Source organism: Tupaia chinensis, unplaced genomic scaffold, assembly GCF_000334495.1.
Source record: "Tupaia chinensis unplaced genomic scaffold, TupChi_1.0 Scaffold000005_1, whole genome shotgun sequence".
Classification (NCBI taxonomy): domain Eukaryota; kingdom Metazoa; phylum Chordata; class Mammalia; order Scandentia; family Tupaiidae; genus Tupaia; species Tupaia belangeri.
Genome location: NW_006159433.1, coordinates 604,370 through 620,564, shown reverse-complemented (window position 1 = coordinate 620,564; position 16,195 = coordinate 604,370).

Below are 16,195 nucleotides of genomic sequence, written 5' to 3'. Positions count from 1 at the left end.
TTTACAACCAATCACGACCCACCGTTTACAACCAATCACGGCCCACCGTTTACAACACACCAGAGTGTATATAACCACCATGCCTGGCCGACAGTAGCCAGATGACGACGACGACGACCAGGCAGACGACAACTGAAGAGCCTGAAGAGCTGAAACACCGCGCAGTCTCCATACGACCCTGAAGATCCTGAAGAGCTGACACTGCATCGTCTCCAGACGACCTGGGAGACCCTGAAAAGCTGTAACACTACATCGTCTCCGGACGACTCTGAAGAGCTATGACACCGCATCGTCTCCGTGCTGCTCACAGTAGACGATGCGACCCTTAAGAGCTGTTACACTGCGTCGTCTCTGTGCTGCTCACAGTAGATGATGCGACCCTTAAGAGCTGTGACACTGCGTCGTCTCTGTGCTGTACCGTGCTGCCCACAATAAACGGACGACACTGTCGTCTCCGTGCTGTAACACTACGCCGCTTGTCCCGGCTCTCACTCCTTCACTCAGGAAACCTGTTCAGCTGTCTCCCCGGGTTGGGACAATCTTTTTTTGTTCCAGTTCTTTTCTTCTTTTTCCATCACTTTTTCTTTCTATTTCTGTTTTCTAATCTCTCTCTATTCTCTCTTTTAACCTTATTTTGCTATTTTACTGCTCACCCACTGCCTAGAGAAAGCTAGGTGCATAATAGCTAAATATCTGAACGTTGTGAGTTTCAAAGAATTCTTTGCCCCTTTCTGTACTGCTTGCAAAAAGAGTGAAACTCCTTTTCATAAATCTGATTTCAAAACTCTTCCTGTGATTCCCACACTGGAGGACACAGTAGGAGGGAGAAAATAGCACTGAATTATTTCACAGTAAGGGAAACACATGAGCTCACAGTTGCAAAATCCTCTCCAACAATTAGCCAAAAGTTAATACATAACCAAATGACTAAAAATTGGAGAAGAGCCTCAAGGGTCAGAGAATCAAAATAATACATCTCCCACAAGGGAGTACTATAACTTGTCTCCATGTAGGGATAGGGAAAAATTAGAGGATATTACTGAAATGTCAAAAAAATAATTTAGAGTATTTATGGTAACAAAAATCTATGAGATGCTAGAGAAAAGAGACATTAAGCTACAAGAGATGAGGAAGTCCTTCCATGATATGAAAGAAGAATAGGACATCATAAAAAGAATCAAATGAAACTGTTAGATATGAAGGCTGTAAAACAAGAAATCAAAACCTCCCTCAAAAGTATTAAAAGCAGGTTATACCATGCAGAAGATTGAATCTTGGAAGTAGAAAACAAAACTTCTGACCTAGAGAAAATTATCAAAAGTACTGAGAAAATACCCAAGAAAACTGAGGATAATATACAAGAAATACTAGAGATCATGAAATGCTCAAACATCCACTTAATTGGTATCCCAGAAGGTGAAGAAACTGATAAGGGCATTAATCATCTATTCCACAAAATCCTGTATGAAAATTTACAAGTCTAGAGAGCTACTCAAGCATTCAGACCCAAGAAATACAAAGAACCCCAGATAGAATCAATCCAAGAAGATACTCTCCATGGTATATCATAGCTAGATTGGCCAAAAACATAGACAAAACAAGATATTAAGATGGGTAAGAGAGAAATATCAAGTTACTTACAAAGGCTATCCCATCAGGCTAACACTAGACCTCTCATTGGATACAGTGCCAACAAGGAAAGAATGGGAAACATATTCAAAGTGTTAAATGAAAAATAATTTCAACCAAGAATGCTATACCCGGCATTATCCTTCATATGGGAAAAGGAGATAAAAAACGTTCTCGGATAAACAAAACCTGAAAGAATTTACCAACTCCAGACCAGCTCATCAAGAAATTCTGAAAAGAATACTATACCAAGAAAACTAAAGATAGGCAGATAGCAATAAGAGAACAAAAATCAAACAAGAATATGACCAACTTAATGGTAAGAGCAAGTCTGGAAATATTGATAATAACATTGAATGTCAATGGATTAAATTCTCCGATACAGAGACACAGACTGGCTGAATGGATTCAATATCAGAAACACTCCATTTGCTGCCTACAGGAAACCAATCTCATGGATAAAGACATACATAGATTAGAAGTGAAAGCCTGGAAAAAAGTATTCCATGCCAATGGGAAAAAAAAAAAAAAAAGAGTGGAAGTCGCTATACTTATTTTGGAAAAAATAGGCTTTAAGACAAAAAACTAAGAAAAGACAAAGAAGGGCATTATATAGTAGTAAAAGGGCAAATTCACCAAGGAGATATAACACTTATAAATATCTATGCATGCAACTCAGGAGCACCCAAAATATGTAAAGGTAAGACTGCTAGATCTAAAAGGAAAGAGACTGCAAAACAATAATTGTTGGAGATATCAACACCCCATTATCTCCTTTAGACAGAGCAGTGAGACAAAAAAATAAGTGAAGAGATTCAGGACCTAAATGATACATAAATCAGATGACAGATATTTATAGAATTTTCCATCCCAAAAATACAAAATATACATTTTTATCAGCCATGCATGATACTTCTCAAAGATTGACCACATGATAGGACACAAAATCAGCCTTTACAGATTCAAAGGCATAGAAAATATACCCAGCATCTTCACCAACCATGATGGAATTAAACTTGAAATTAACCTCAGGAAAAACCCTCAAAAAAGCACAAATACATGGAAACTAAATAACCTAGTTCTAAATGACTTCATGGCTACTGAAGAGATTAATGCTGAAATCAAAAGATTCATGGAAACAAATGATAATGTGTGCACAAGTTTCCATAATCTATGGGACACTGCAGAAGCAATCATAAGATGGAAGTTCATAATAATTAGTGCACATAAGAAAAAGATGGAAAGGTGGCAAAAGAACAACCTAACATCATGCATGCCTAAGGGATTTGGAAAAACAAAAACAAAAACAATCCAAAAATATGCCAGGAGATAAGAAATAATAAAGATTAGAGCAGAAATAAATGGAATAGAAAATAAATGAAGTTTATAAAAATTAAATGAAAGCAAAAGTTCTTCCTTTGAAAAGATAAACAAGATTGACACACCACTAGCTAGACTAATTAAGAAGAAGAGAGAAAGAAACCAGATAAATCTAATTCGCAATGAATCAGGCAACATTACAACAGACATAATAGAAATATAAAACATCATTAGAGGATACTATGAGCAACTATATGCCAACAATCAAGAAAACCTGGATGAGATGGAAAAATTCCTGAACACATATAATCTACCAATATTGAGTCAGGAGGACATAGAAAGCCTGAATAGACCTGTAACAAGCAATGAGATTGAATCAGTAATAGATAAACTCTCAATAAAGAAAAGTCCAGGTCCCAATGACTTCATTGTTGAATTATACAAAACTTTTAAAGAAAAGGTAACCCCATTCTACTCAAACTGTTTCTAGAGATTCAAAATTCCTTCTATGATGTCTCCATCACCCTCATTCCCAAAATGGATGAGGATATGACAAAATAGGAAAACTAAAGACCTGTATCTCTGATGAATATAGATGCAAAAATTCTCAACAAGATACTTGCTAACAGTGATCAACAGCATATAAAAAAGGTTATTTATCATGACCACATAGACTTTATTCCAGAGATGCAAGGGTGGTTCAACATACACAAAACCAAAAACATAATACACCATATTAACAGAAAGAAAGATAAAAATCATATGATCATTTTGATCCATGTGGAAAAAGCATTTGACAAAATACAACTGTTCTTCATGATTAATACTCTCAGTAAAATCTCCATAGAAGGATCATTTCTCAGCGTAATAATAGCCATCTATGAAAAACCTGTAACTAACTTTATACTAAATGGAGAAAAGCTAAAAGCTTTTCTACTAAAAACTGGCACAAGACAAGGCTGCCCACTTTCTCTACTCTTATTCAGTATAGTACTGAAAATCCTAGTCAATGAGATCAGGCAAGAGAATGAAATAAAAGGCATTCCAATAGTAAAAGAAGAGTTGAAGTTATCTGTGTGCACATGACATGATTGCATACATAGAAAGTCCAAAGGTACCCACGAAAAAACTTCTTGAATAAATAAAGAAAGCAGCAGGATACAAAATCAACTTACAAAAATCTATAGCATTTCTGTATACAAACAACAAGCAGACAGAGACGGAATTGATGGAAGTAATCCCATTTACCATAGCCACAAGAGTAAGATACCTTGGAATAAAACTAACCAAGGAAATCAAAAACCTCTCTAAAGAAAACTATGAAAACCTTAAAACAGAAGTTGAAAAAGTGGAAGGACGTCCCATGTTCCTGGATTGGGAGAATTAATATAATCAAAATGGCAATCCTAACCAAATTAATCTACATATTTAATGCAATCCCTATAAAATTACAGGAGACATTCTTCACAGACCTAGAAAAGACAATCATAGAATTTGTCTGAAATCTTATTAGACCTCACATTGCCAAAGCCATCCTGCACAAGAAGAGTGGAGTGGGTGCCATCTCACTTTCTGACTCCAAAATATATTACAAAACTGTGATAATCATAACAGCATGGTATTGGCACAAAAACAGACATGAGGACCAATGGAACAGAGCAGAGACCCCAGAAATAAACCCCAAATCATACAACCAACTGATCTTTGACAAGGTGTACCAGTCAATCCAGTGGGAATTGGATTGGCTGGAAAAACTGGGTATCTACCTACTGGTGGAAAACACTGGAGGAATTCTGGGAGACATTGGAATAGGCATTGGAATTATTTTTAAAGAATTATTTTATTTAACTTTATTTATTTATTTATTTATTTATTTATTTATTTATTTATTTATTTATTTTAAATTGACCAAGAGGGACAGAGTAAGAGAGAAAGAGAGAGAGAGAGAATAACGAAGTTAAGGACCTTTAAAAGGAAAACTATGAAAATATTAAAAAAAGAAATAGAAAATGACAAAAAAGTGGAAGGATATCCCATGTTTCTGGATTGGGAGAATTGATATAATCACAATGGCAATCTTACCCCAAAATACTACTTATTCAATGAAATCCCTAAAAAATTACAAGAGACATTAATCACAGATCTAGAAAAGACAACCACAGAATTTGTCTGGAATTATAAAAGACCACATATTGTCAAAGCCATCCTGAGCAAGATGAATGAAGTGGATGGAATCTCTTCCTGACCCCAAAATATATTACAAAGGTATGATAATCAAAACAGCATGGTATTGGTGCAAAAGCAGACAAATGGCCTATGGAACAGAGTAGAGACCCCAGAAATAAATCCCAAAACATACAGCCAACTGATCTTTGACAAAGGGTACCAGTTGATTCCGTGGGAGAAGGAAAACCTCTTTATCAACTGATGCTGAAAAAAATGGGTATACACCTGCAAAAAGACGAATATGAACCCCTGTCTTTCACTATTAACAAAAATCAACTCAAAGGTGATCAAAGATCTAGGCCTAAGACTTCAAACTATAAAACTACTGCTGGAAAACACTGGGAAACTCTGGTTGACATTGAAGTAGGTGAAGACTTCATAAGCAAGACCCCCAAAACACAGGCAATAATCCTCAAAAGAGACAAGTGGGATTACATCAGATAAGGAAGTTTCTGCACAGCAAAGGATTCAGTAATTAGTGTGAATCAACAACCTTCAGAATGGGAGAAAATTTTTGCTTACTATCTCTCAGTTAAGGGACTGATAAGCCAAATACACAGGAAACTCAAGCGACTTACCTGGAAGAAAATTATTAATCCAATTAAAAGATGGGAAAATGAGCTGAATAAACAACTCTCCAAGGAAGACATATGAATAGCCGAAAAGCATATGAAAAAATGCTCAACATACCTTATCATAAGGGAAATGCAGATCAAAATCACAATGAGATACCACCTAACCCCAGTCAGAATGGTAAAAATTTAAAAAACAAAAAATTATTAAATGCTGGAGACGATGTGAAATGGAAACTCTCCTACATTGTTGATGGGAATGTAAATTGGTCCAGCTTCTGTGGAGAACAACGTGGAGGTTCCTCAAAGACATTCAAATAGAACTACCATATAATCCAGCTATTCCATTCCTGGGTATCTACCCAAAGGACAGGAGAACACTCAGTTAGGAAAGAATTTGCACAACTATATTTGCTGAGGCATTATTCACGATTGTTTACATGGAACCCTCCAAAATGTCCACAAACAAATGAATGGATTAAAAAGTGTGGCACATATCTCCATGGAATATTACTCAGCTATAAAAAAAATCACCACTACCACCAACATCAACAACAAAAAAAACCATGATACGCTGGCATTTGATAGAGAGAGTGAACAAACATGAAAGATTTATTGCTGAGTGAAGCAAATTGGGCTATGAAACAGAGACATTGTGTGTCTCCACTTAACCTATACTGACTGTCTAAACTCTATGACAGAGACTGAAAGACTGGAGGACATAAAAGGCACAGAAAAATTGTTATGAACACTAGGGACAAAGTGGAAGGAGAGTGGGAGAGGGGAAGAGTGCACGAAGGGAAATATGGGAAAAATAGAGTAGTAAAACATTTGTGGGTCACAGATACGGTTTGTTACCTATTGGCAATGGTGTGTATAGTATTCTCAGCTCGCCTGCTGTGTGGCGTATATCATGTTGGATAAAATCTCTTTACAAACTAAATGTTGTATAACTACTAAATGCATAAATAATAATAATAAAATTAAAACATTAACACAAAAAGATATTGCCAATATAATATTATATAAAAATAAAACTAATAGAAGGAATATCAAAGATGTTCAACATAACATTGAATTTCAACTGTGTTGAAGATGATGGATATGTTGATTTCCTTGATTTGATTATTATACATGTACACATTCTGTGAAAACTATACTATATTTCACAAAGAGTACAACAATAATATGTAAACCAGAAATTATAATTTTATAAAAAAATAATAAAAAATGGTCTTCAAATTAAGAGGAAATATTTGTGAACCATGTATGTGATAAAGGGCTAATATCCAAAATATAGAAGAAACTCACATAACTCAACAGCAGAAAAACAAATAACCTGATGTAAATATGAGCAAGAGACTTGAATAAATATTTCTCAAAAAAAAAAAATAAAAGACATAGAGTGATCATAAAAGACATAGGTTTTATGAAAAAATGTTCAATGTCACTCATCATCAGGGAAATGCAAATCAAAACTGCAAGGAGAGATCAATCATGCCTTTCATAGTGGCTATTACTCCTTAAAAAAGTGTTGTGAGAATGTGGAAAAATTGAAACCCTTTAATTAAATATTTCTCAAAAAAAAAAAATAAAAGACATAGAGTGATCATAAAAGACATAGGTTTTATGAAAAAATGTTCAATGTCACTCATCATCAGGGAAATGCAAATCAAAACTGCAAGGAGAGATCAATCATGCCTTTCATAGTGGCTATTACTCCTTAAAAAAGTGTTGTGAGAATGTGGAAAAATTGAAACCCTTTAATACTGTTGATTGGAATGCAAAATAAATCTGATTAGGTAAACAAAATGCATATTCCTCAAAAAAAGCAACTACCATAAAATATAAAAATACAATAATTCCACTTCTGTGTATTTCTCAAATCCAGAATTAAAATCAGAATCTTAAAAAAGTATCAGCACTCCTATGCACATTGCAGCACTATTCACAGTAGCCAAGATGTGGGAACAACCTACATGTCCAGAAACATATGAATGGATTTTAAAATGTGATATACACATACAATGTAATATTATTCAGCATAAGAAAAAAAATTCTACAGTATACATCAATATCAATAAACTATGATGACATAATGTTAAGTGAACTAAACCTGTAACAGAAAGATTAATTTATGATTCCACTTACAAGATGTATCTAAAATATTCAAATTCACAGATTCTAAGGGTGGAATAGAGGTTACCAAGGGTCTGTGGAAGGAATAAATGAAGAGTTCCTAACTAACAGCATAAGCTTTTAGGGTAATGATGACTTTATAAAATGAGTTTGAAAGTATTTTCTGTGGGACAAGCGGATGGCATAATGGTTACACCGCTGAACTCCCACATAGTCAATTGTGGTTCAATTCCCAGACCTGGAGGCTTGAAACTCACTCTGACCACATGTGGAAGAGATGGGACTGTGGCATCGCCATCTCCCCGGAGTGGGGGTGGGAGATTGAAGTGGTTTCTTGCTTTCTGTCTCTCTGTCTCCCTCTATCTCTCCAGGAAGTGCATACGACCTATAGCAAAAAACCTCTCTCTCTCTAAAAAAAAAAAGTGTTTTTCCTCTTCAAGTTTTGGAAGAATTTGAGAAAGCTTGGTTTTACAAATAATGCTTAATTCTTAAATGTATGTTGTAAAAATTACTTCATATAAACAGCTTAGCTTAGAGAAAACCAATCCATGTTTGATTTTCAAATTATTGTGAGAAGATATATTCTAATGACATATTTATAATTGTTTCTTTGTAGACATAGATTTTATTTTCTCACACTCAAAATCGTTTTTAGGTAAGTAACTTCTGTGAATTTGAGAAAATAGTTTAATCTTTTAAAGAAATTGTAAGTTATTGGCCAGTTCCATGGCCTGGTGGTTAAAGCAGCCAGATCTCACATGGCCCAACAAGTGACTGGAATCCTGCCCCAGCAGCTTAAGAAACATGCCAGGGGCATGTGTATATGCCAAAATCCCGACAGAGTGGAGAAATGAAGAAGTAATTTCAGCATGACTGTCCACCATTGGGAAATCCTTTCTCCTTCTCCTTCTCTCTCTCTTGTCACTCTTTCTTGGTGAGTCCATATGTCCTCCTGCAACTTATTAAAAAATTATAAGACAGAGTACCAGTCAATCACATGGAAAAAGAAAAACCTCTTTAGCAAATGGTGCTGTGTATACTGAGTATACACACCTGGAGATAGATGAATCTGAACCCATGTTTCTCATCATTAACAAAAATCAACTAGAAGTGGATCAAAGATCTAAACCTAAGACCCCAAACTATGAAACTACTGGTGGAAAACACTGGGGAAACCCTGGGAGATATTGGGGTAGGCAAAGACTTCTTAAATAAGACCTCAAAACACAGACAATAATCCAAAAAATAAATAGGTGCAATTACATCAGACTAAGAAGTTTCTGCATGGCAAAAGACACAACAATTAGTATGAAACGACAACCCTCAGAATGGGAGAATATTTTTGTAAACTATACCTCAGATAAGGAACTTACGACAAGAATACACAGGGAACTCAAGTGGCTTACCTGGGGAAAAAATTGATTAACTCAATTAAAAGATGGGAAAATGAGCTGAACAAAAATCTCTCTAAGGAAGACATACGAACAGCCAAAAAGCATATGAAAAAAATAATGTTCAATATCCCTCATCATAAGGGAGATGCTGACCAAAACCACAATGAGATACCACATAACCCTAGTCAGAATGGTGAAGATTAGGAAAATAAAGAAGAAAGAAAGAAAGAGAAAGAAAGAAAGAAAGAAAGAAAGAAAGAAAGAAAGAAAGAAAGAAAGAAAGAAAGAAAGAAAGAAAGAAAGAAAGAAAGAAAGAAAGAAAGAGAAAGAGAGAGAAAAGTGCTGGTAAAGTTGTGGGCAAAAGGGAACTCTCCTACACTATTGGTGGGAATGTAAATTGGTGCAGCCACTGTGGAAAACAGTATGGAGTTTCCTCAAAGACCTTCAAATAGAACTACCATATGATCCAGCAATTCCACTCCTGGGTATCTTCCCAAATGATGGGAGAATGCTCAGCTGGAGAAATGCTTGCACATCTATCTTTATTGCGGCATAATTCACGATTGCTAAGACATGGAACCAACCCATATGTCCACAAACAGATGAATAGATTGTAAGAGTGTGGCACATATACTGCATGGAATACTATTCACCCATAAAACACAAGACTATGGCATTTGAGAGAAAGTGGATGAATGTAGAAGATTTATTTCTGAATGAGGCTATGAAAGAGAGATGTTCTTTATCTTCATTCAGTATATACTGATGTCCTCACCCTATGGTAAAGATTCAAAAATTGGAGAACAAGAAAGTATTTAAAATAGTTAGGAACACTAAAGACAGTATGGAAGGAGGGTGGGAGAGGGGAAGAGGGTAGGAAAGGAAATTAGGGAGAAACAAGAGAGAGGTAAGACTTGTGGGACACAGAAATGTTTTATTACCTATTGATGATGATTGTATGGTATTTTCAACTGGACTGGTCTGAGGTATATTTCATGTTGAGTAAATTCTCTTAGAACCTAAATGAAGTATAGTAAATGAATATATAAAATAATAGTATTAATTAATTAATTAATTAAAATTTAAAAATCATAAGTCATAATGCTTAACTATTAACAGCTTTGCCCTCCAGTGTGTGGGAAGATTTATACAAATGTATGGTTTACTATAAAAGATTTATAGAGGAGAAAGTAGTCAGTCTCTCTTTGCTATGTTTAGGGGACAAAATGAATCAGCTCAATTTCAGGCCTCAAAGGATTTCTTTGTGATGTTTTAGAATCTTTCACCTTGGACCTTGCCTGTTCAGATCTATCAGGGCACTCCCAGGAGTATATGTTATCACTTAGTTTTTGTTTGCAGCTTAGAAACAGTGCTGACCTGCTTACTTTTCAATACCAAAGTAAAATGTCATGTTTTTCCTGTCAAACAATGTATGTCAGAGACATGAATGTTTTTTTCAGTAAACTTCATTTCTTCCCTCTATAGTTTCATGTTTCTGGAAATCAATCATTTAATAAAGAGGAAAATGTCTGTTGTTGATTTTTTTTTAAGACTGAAAGGTCAGAAATAAAGTTACTGAGAAAAAAAAAATGGATTTAAAAATAAAACAAAACCAAGAAAAACAGCTCTTCAGAAATATAGGAGGATTAATGAAGTCTTTGTGTTAACATGTAATAGTCACATAAATATTTGTTTAAATACTCCTGTTTAAAAATTAGTTTTAATTACTATTCTAGGTTAAAATAGTCCTTCACAGTTGAAATCTCTGTTGATTTTATATCAATTACTATCCAATTGATAACAGTGATAAAACTATCTTACTGTCATTATAGCATTGTATATTTAGAAAATTGGACTTAAATGTGAAAGGTACATCATACTAGAAGATGGTGTATTTAACCTTTATTAGTAGTGATAACTGACTGTAGTTCTCATTTTAAAATACATACACTGGGTTTGTCAGTTGGTTTATCTGTGGCTTTTAAAAGTTGAAATACGGTGTCAATGAACAAATTGCAAAATTATTGGACCAGCAGATGATGTGGAGGTTAAGTCACCTGGATTCCACATGGCCAACTGTGTGGTTTGAGTCCTGAACCCAGTAGCTTGAGAAACATGCTGGGCATACACATGCCTAAAATCCCAAGAAAAGAAAGGAGAAGGACTAAAATCCCAAGGGAAGAAAGGAGGAGAAGGATTTATGACTTGGCCACCTTCCCGCTAGGAGGGGGGACTTTTCACTTTCTCTCTCTGTCTCTCTCTTTTTCACTTATGAAAGAAGTGGATTAAAATAAAACAAAAAATTACTGTATTAGTGAACAGACTCCCTGTCCATCTGAAGCCCTCTGCCCAGTCAGGCAATCTAAGGCAGGGCTGAATTTCAGTCCCAGCCCCAGAACTTGAGAGCCCACCCTCCGGTCTCAGAAAGGTATGAGTTTTTTCTTTTCATTTTTTCTCTTTACCCCCTTTCTTTTGCTAACTCTTTACTTCTCTTCCCCCACACAGAACAAGAGAATTCCAGGCCTCTTAAACAGACTCCATCTCAATCTGAAGTCACCTGCCTAATTCTTTCATTCTTTTTCTTCCTCCCTCTTTTATTTTCTCTCTTTCTTCTACCTTACATTGTCATTTTGCTTTTCAGCCTACATCCCCAGAGGGACTAGACAGGTCTAAATTTATAGTTTTCAAACATCAAAATATTGTGAGGCTTAGAGGAATTCTCACCTCCTCCCACCCACTGAACCACCATCCAAAAGGGAGAAACTCCTCTTCAGAAACCTGAACAGAAAAACTCCTGTGGGTACCACATTGGTAACCACAAAAGAAGAGAGACACTGGCACAGAAGCAATTCACAGCATAAAGGAAACCAACCAGCTTGCAGGTGCAGAAACCATCTCCAAGAGTTATCCAAAAGTGAATGCATTACTGATTGTCTAAAAATTGCAGAGGAGCCTCAAGTATGATAAAACAGAAAATATATCTACAGAGTGCACAGCAACTTGCCTCCAACTTTTGAATAAACAGAGGAAGCTACCAAAATGTCAGAAAAATAATTCAGAACATTCCTGGTGACAAAACTCTATGAGATGCAAGAGAAAAAAGACAATAAACTCCAAGAGATGAGGAAGTCTTTCCAATATTTGAAAGAAGAAATAGACACCATAAAAACAAAACAAAACAAAACAAAAACAGAACTGTTAGAGATGAAAGTTGTAATACAAGAACTTAAAGCCTTCTTTGAAAGTATTAAAAGTAGAGTAAATCATGCAGATGATCAAGTCTTGAATCTAGAAGACAAAACCTTGGACCTAGAAAAAAAAATTACCAAAAAGAATTTTAAAGAAAGAGGATCATGTATAGGAAATACTAGATACCATTAGACACCCAAACATCCAAATAATTGGTATCCCAAACAGTGAAGAATCTAATAAGGCTATTGATAATCTATTCTATGAAATCCTAAAGTAAAGCTTTCTAAGCCTAGAGAAGCAATCAACATCCAGACTCAAGAAATAAATACAAAGGACCTCAAATAGAATCAACCCAAGAAGTTCCTCTCCACAGTATATTATAGCCAGATTGGCCAAAATCATAGATGAAGTTTCTAAAAATGACAAGAGAGAAACATTATTTACAGAGTTTATCCCATCAGGCTAACATCAGACCACTCAATGGAAACATGCAAGCAAGGAAAGAGTGGGAAGATGTATTCAAAGTGTTAAAAGAAAAATAATTTCAGGCAAGAGTATTATACCCGGCAATATTATTCCTTAAATGGGAAGAAAAGATAAAAACACTCTCAGATAAACAAAGCCTGAAAGAATTTACCAACACCAGACTAGCTCTTCAAGAAGTGCCGGAGGGAGTGCTTTACTAGGAAAACTAAAAAGAGACAGACAGAAATACGAGAACAAAAAACAACTAAGAAAATAGCTTTCACATGATGGTAGGGACAAGTCTGGAAATATTGATAATAATGTTGAATGTTAATGGATTAAATTCTCCAATCAAAAGACACAGACTGGCTGAATGGATAGAAAAACCAAAACCCTCTATTTGTTGCCTATAAGAAACACACCTCATGGATAAAGACGTACATTGAATAAAAATGAAGGGCTAGAAAAAGGTATTTCATGTAAATAGAAATCAAAAAGGGCTGGTGTTGTGGTGATACTGATTTCAGACAAAATAGACTTTAAGACAAAAACTGTAAGAAGAGATAAAGAACTGTGTTATAAAGTAGTAAAAGAGCTAATCCATCAAGAAGATATAATGCTTATAAATACCTATGCACCCAACTCAGGAGCACTGAAATACATGAAGGAAAGACTACTAGATCTGAAAGGAGAGAGAGGCTACAACACACCAGTCATTGAGGATCTCAATACCAGGCTATCTCCTTTAGACAGATCATATAGAAAAAAATAAGCAAAAAGATAAAGGATCTAAATGATACTATAAATCAAATGTACTTGCAGACATCTATAAAGCCTTCCACTCCCAAACCAGGAAATATACATTTTTCTCACCCCTGTATAGAACCTTTTAGAAGATTGACAATTTGATAGGGCACAAAAGAAGCCTTTACAGATTCAAAGGCATAGAAACTATATCCAGCATGATGGAATTAAACTTGATGTTAATTTTAGAAAAAAAAAACCTTAAAAATATACAAACATATGTAAGCTAACAACCTACTCCCGAATGATGTCACAACTACTGAAGAAATTAAGACCAAAATGAAAAGATTCATTGAAACCAGTGATAATGAATGTACGAGTTTCCATAACCAATGGAACACAACAAAAGTGGTCATAAGAGGGAAGTTCATAGTAATTAGTGTGCATAAGAAAAAGAAGGGAATGTGGCAAATGGACAACCTAACATCATGCCTTGGGAAACTGGAAAAAGAACAACAAAAAACACAAACAAAAAATGCCAGGAGAAAAGAAATAATAAAGATCCAAGAGAAATAAGTGAAATAGAAAATAAACGAACTATATAGAAAATAAATGAAACCAAAAACCTATTCTTTGAAAATATAAAGAAAATTGACACACCATTAACTAATTAAAAAGAGAGAAAGGAACCAGTTAAATCAAATTCACAGCGCAACTGGCAACATTACGAACAATAGAAACAAAAAAAATCATTAGAGAATACTATGAGTGACTATACTCCAATGAACAAGAAAACCTGGATGAGATGGACAAATTCCTGAACACATATATTCTAATTAGATTGAATCAGAAAGACATAGAAAGTCTAAATAGACCCATAACAAGCAATGAGATTAAATCAGTAATAAAAAAAAATTTAAAAAAAAACTTCCAACAAAAAAAGTCCAGGTCCTGATAGTTTCATTTCTGAATTCTACAAAAATTTTAAAGAAGAGTTACTACACATTCCAATAAAACTATTTCAAAAAATCCAAAAGAAAGAGACCTTCCCAAATTCATTTTATGAAGCCTCTGTCCCAACCCGCAGGACAGTTGAACAGGTTTCCTGAAGGAAGGAGTGAGAGACGGGACAAATGGCGCAGCATTTGTCAGGAGATGACGCAGTGTTACAACTCTTCAGGGTTGTCCATTTATTGTGGGTAGCATGGAGACGACACAGTGTCACAACTCTTCAGAGTCGTCCAGAGATGACACAGTGTCACAACTCTTCAGGGTCTTCAGGGTCATCTGGCAATTGTGGGCCAGGGATCATGGTTATATACATGTTGGTGGGCAGTGATTGGTTGTTAAAAGGTGGATTATGATTGGTTGCTTTTGTGGACCAATCATGAGGTACCAGATATGCAAATCTGAGGGATTCTTGTGGCCAATCAGAGTATGGTTTTGAAGGTGAGGTTTTGAAGGGGAGCCAACCATGACCTTTGGCATTGTGTAATTGTTTGCTGAGAAACTGAAATGTAAGGGTGATATTCGCTGGTGCGCAGCCACCCACATGTCCCCCTTTTCTGTTTCAATTTGAGAGATGAGGAAAAGGCCTTGGGGAATCATGCCTGTCTTAGTTTGGAGTCGTTTTTGGAACCATACGTCCATTCTTACCCATCATTGGAGAGTCCCATAGCTATGATGGGCCTCCTGTCTTAGGTGGAAGGACTGAACAGTTATTGGGTTCATCAGACTCTCTTACCCATCTTTGGCTAACTGATTCAGTGCCTCAGGCAAGACCAGTATAGGGGTGTTGGTTTTCCATCTCCAATCTAGTATAGTGGACCTGGATAAGCCGCAGAGTAAGCGAGTCAATTTGTTGTTTGAGGAATGACATGAGCCCATTAAATATAACAGGTCCCAGTGAGCTAACAATTAAAAGGTTAATGAATGGGCCAAGGAGGGGGAGCAGGAAAGGGGGGAGACCGTTCCAGGCAGATCATCAGCGAGTTGTTTTCTACGTTGTTGGAGAGATTCTTGGAGTTGATGTATTTTGTAAAAGCAGCAGCATTCCTGTAAAGCAAGACAGAGACCCCCCTGTTCAGCCAGGAGGAGATTTAAACCTCTTCTATTTTGAAGAACCACCTCAGCCAGGGAATCTAGTTAGTCTGAGATAAGACCCTCAGTGACTTGGCGTAAATGGAGAGAATAACCCAAGCTAGTGGAGCCAGCAGCTATAGTTGCAGTTAGGGGAACATAAAGGCTGAGAGTTTTGAGATTTAAGAAGGATAGCTTGGGCTGTTTGCCAATCAGATGGTGTGAGCCAGCCCTCAGCGATAGCTTCAACTATAGTTAAGGTATACAGAGCAGTAGCTCTGTATTGGGTGACCACCACCTTAATTTCTTTTACCATTTTAAAGTCAAACCCGCTGTGACAGCACCAGACCTGTCCTTGGGGATCTGTAGTTTCCCTAACAGGGAATGTCTCAAAGTCTGTCATATGTGATCCCTGAACTAGTTTTGTTTCTTTGT